The sequence below is a fragment of the Canis lupus genome, chromosome 22 (genome assembly GCF_003254725.2).
Source record: "Canis lupus dingo isolate Sandy chromosome 22, ASM325472v2, whole genome shotgun sequence".
NCBI lineage: Eukaryota > Metazoa > Chordata > Mammalia > Carnivora > Canidae > Canis > Canis lupus.
Window position 1 is genome coordinate 20,968,483 of NC_064264.1, and position 3,564 is coordinate 20,972,046.

The following is a 3,564-nucleotide window of genomic DNA, read 5'->3' on the forward strand; positions in this document are numbered from 1 at the left end:
TCCTGTGACCCTGAGATCAGCATCGGAGCTGAAACCAAGAGTCAGATGGTTAACTGATTGAGCCATCCAGGGACCCCTAAAACTGAAACCTTAAAATACACTGAAACAAAAACAGGGGCACCTGGGTGGCTCAGTGGTTGTGTCTGCCTTTGTCTTAGGTCATGATAGCAGGTCCCACATTTGGCTCCTAGCCGGAAACCTGCTTCTCCCTCTGCCTATGTCTCTGCCTCTCTCTGTGTGTCTTTCATGAACAAATAAATAAAATCTTTAAAAAAAAGAAACAGGGATGCCTGGGTGGCTCAGCTGTTGAGCATCTTTCTTTGGCTCAGGGCGTGATCCCAGAGTCCTGGGATCGAGTCCCGCATCAGGCAACCTGCATAGAGCCTGCTTCACCCTCTGTCTCTACCTCTCTCTCTTTCTGTGTCTTTCATGAATAAATAAATAAAATCTTTTAAAAAATTAAAAAAGAAACAAAAGCAAAGGAAATTATTGAGGAAACTATTCAGGAAGAAATTATATATTTAATCATAATTTATTACTAATTTATAAAACTCAAACTTTTTTAAACAAAAAGCTCATATCATGGAATTATTTCAACTTTAAGTTTCAAAAACATCACACCTTGCCCAACTGCTGCCCACATACTCTAGAAGCAAACAAGGGATCTTTATTAACAAACAGACACATTTGTTTTGGGTGTCTTCTGTGGTATACGGGAATAGATTTAAGCCAAATTCTACTTTTTTTTTTTTTTTGGATATCATTTCTCAGAAGTAAATGTTGAGGAAAGATTTTTTTTTTAATTGGTTTTGAATTTCCAGTATACTAAATGTGTTCATTTCTTGGGCATGTTCCCTATAAAACTCTGAAGTGATGGTAATAAATTAAGACTGTATATGCATATATTAGTATAATTCCACCCTGACCAGCCAAGTGTGCATAGCATGGAGACTGGATTCTGCTAGGAAGGGTAATATAAGAGTGTATGTCCTAAGACCTAAATGGAAATTTTATTTTGTATGTTTTTACTTAATAATAAGTAGGTAAGGAGGACTTTTCTGAAATTTGCTTGGAGCTACAGTATTTAAATTCATCCCCTGGGATAATAAAAGTCAAATTTAGAGATTATCGAGGGATATGACCCTGATATAGATCTAATTGTTGGAGAAAACTATATACATCTCTTCAGGGTACTTTAGACATTGACTTCTCTATAAGGAGAACAACATTGTTATAGATAAAGGTTTACTTTCTAATGGAATTTGATAGGTTTTATGTGCAGAGATGCAAGAACATTCAAATCTTGCCCTAGATGAAGATTGATTCAAAAGGAGTATTTGCAGAGAGTCAATCAAACTACCATCTTATAAATAGCCTTTACATACCCTATATACCACTGAGCTCAGGAAAAGTCTGCTTTGTGGTGTACCTGAGTGACTCAGTCAGTTAAGCATCTGACCCTTGATTTTGGGCCAGGTCATGATCTCAGGGTCCTGGGAAGGAGCCCCATGTTGGGGCTCAGGAGGAGTCTGCTTTAGAATTTCCTTTCTCCCTCTCTCTCTTCCCCTCCCCACCCCCCAGACTCTCTCTCTTTACCTCTCTTCCAAATAATAAATAAATCTTCAAAAAAGAAAAGAAAAGTCTGCTTTGGAGCACTGAGCTAGAAGTGAAGTTTAAATGAGACCTCTAATCAATTTGATGTCTTCCCTTTCTCAGCAGTATTTTGGGACACCTGTTACCAGACAACTAATGATGAGAGAGAGAGAGAGAGAGAGAGAGAGAGAAATCTGTAGTGAAGGCCCTAGACTGATTAAACTCACAGTATACTTGCAGGATTTGAAAAACAAGAGAAAGAAATGACCTTGAAAACCCAGTCAGCCCAAGGAATGAAGTTTTTTATAGGTCTTCTTACTTCATAGAGGCATGTAGCTCAAGAAAAAGAATGAATTTCTGACATTAAAGCATAAAACCTGTCTTCTTTAGTAAAATTTAGTTTGAGGGACACAGAGAAGGCTTTGCAAACAGGTCCAAGCTATTGCGCAAGGTGCCCTGCAGCCTGGTTGTATGACTCAGTGAATACAACGATGCTAAAGGCATCCATATGAGATCAAGAAGCCGTATGAGGTCCCTGGAAAGCTCTAATTGGAGAGTCTCAGCACAGATGTTAGTGTTCTGCAGTAGAGCCACGTCGTCAGCAGCAGAGACCTACCCTTTGTGTGAAAAATAACTCCTGTTCTATAGATGAATGCCTGACAAAGAACAGCAAGTGACTGTGCCATCAGAGGTGCCCAACATTCATCCTGCCGTTGTCAGGTTACCAAATCACAGAGTCAAATGGTTGCAGACGCCATCCTTCACTCAGTTTAAATGGTACCTTCTGGAACTGGCCCGAACAGATCTGGAGGTTACAAGTAAGTTGCACGAGCAGGTAGCCTCGATTCTGTTTCACCAATGTCTATTCCTCAGTTCCCCACTCTGATCTCGTGGCTGCAAGTGGCTTGAAAACCTAAGACAGGTGAAAATCCAAAGCTGTTGCAGGACAGAACACTGAGGATTCTATTAGATTCCTTGGGCTGTCATAACAATCTACCACAAGCTGGGTGGCATAAAACAACAGAAATTTATGCTCTCATACTTCCAGAAACTGGATGCCTGAACTGAAGGTGTCAGCAAGTTCATGTTCCCTCTGAAGGCTCTGGGGAAGAATCCTTTCTTGCCTGCTCCTGGCTCCCAGTGGTTGCCAGAAATTGTTGCTGTTCTGTGTCTTACATCTGAATCACTTCAATCTCTGCCTTGATTCTCACATGATGCTCTCCATTTGCTTGTATTTCTATCCAAATTTCCCTCTCCTTTGTCTTATAAAGACACCATTCATTGCATTAGGGGCCACCCTAATCCATTATGACCTCATCTTGGTTACATTCACACAGACAGTTTCCAAATAAGGTCACATTCACAGGTACCAGGGGTGAAGACTTTAACACAAAAGTTAGGGGAATGCAATTCAACAGACAACAGGGAGTGGCAGTAAAGGGCAGTGAAAACAAGAATCCTCAATGTGGGCAGAACTGGAAGGGTGTGTACTTGGTTAGTCACTCAGTATGACTTGGTTAGTCACTTGGTTAGTCACTCAGTATGAAGAAGGACCTGACATGAGGTCAGAACACACATTTTCTGGGAAGTGACAATCATTTGGCAGTTGATGACAAGCATGAAAGGAGTGAGATTAGAAGTTCAAGGTCAAGGAAGTTAAAGAAGTCAGTGCACAGGTAGGCTTACAGGAGTCAAGATTTTTGTGTCTCAAGATTTTTTGTGTCTCAAGATTTTTTGTGTCTCAAGACTTTTGTGTCTCAAGATCCATGTTACAGAGAAGACGATGTTTCAATGAGCACAGGAGCATGAGATCCACTGATTCTACCCTATTCAGAATGACCTGGCATTATGGAATAATAGGATGTCTCAATAAAGGCTCAACTAAGGTGACGTTTCTGACAAAACACTTCCCAGGGTTTCAGTGCTGTCTGCCAGGATACAGTGCATGCATTGTACTGATTCCTTGAAATA

At 40.6% G+C, this 3,564-nt stretch overlaps 1 long non-coding RNA gene across 1 annotated transcript; it reads right to left on the reverse strand.

Moving 5' to 3' along the window:
* Positions 1-1,877: 1,877 nt before the first annotated feature.
* On the reverse strand, positions 1,878-2,901 carry LOC112678731 (uncharacterized). The gene is made up of 2 exons (XR_003147781.3): positions 2,636-2,901; positions 1,878-2,506 (listed from the first exon to the last, which is right to left on the reverse strand). It is a non-coding gene; the product is annotated as an uncharacterized LOC112678731 (long non-coding RNA).
* Between the last annotated feature and the right edge of the window lie 663 nt (positions 2,902-3,564).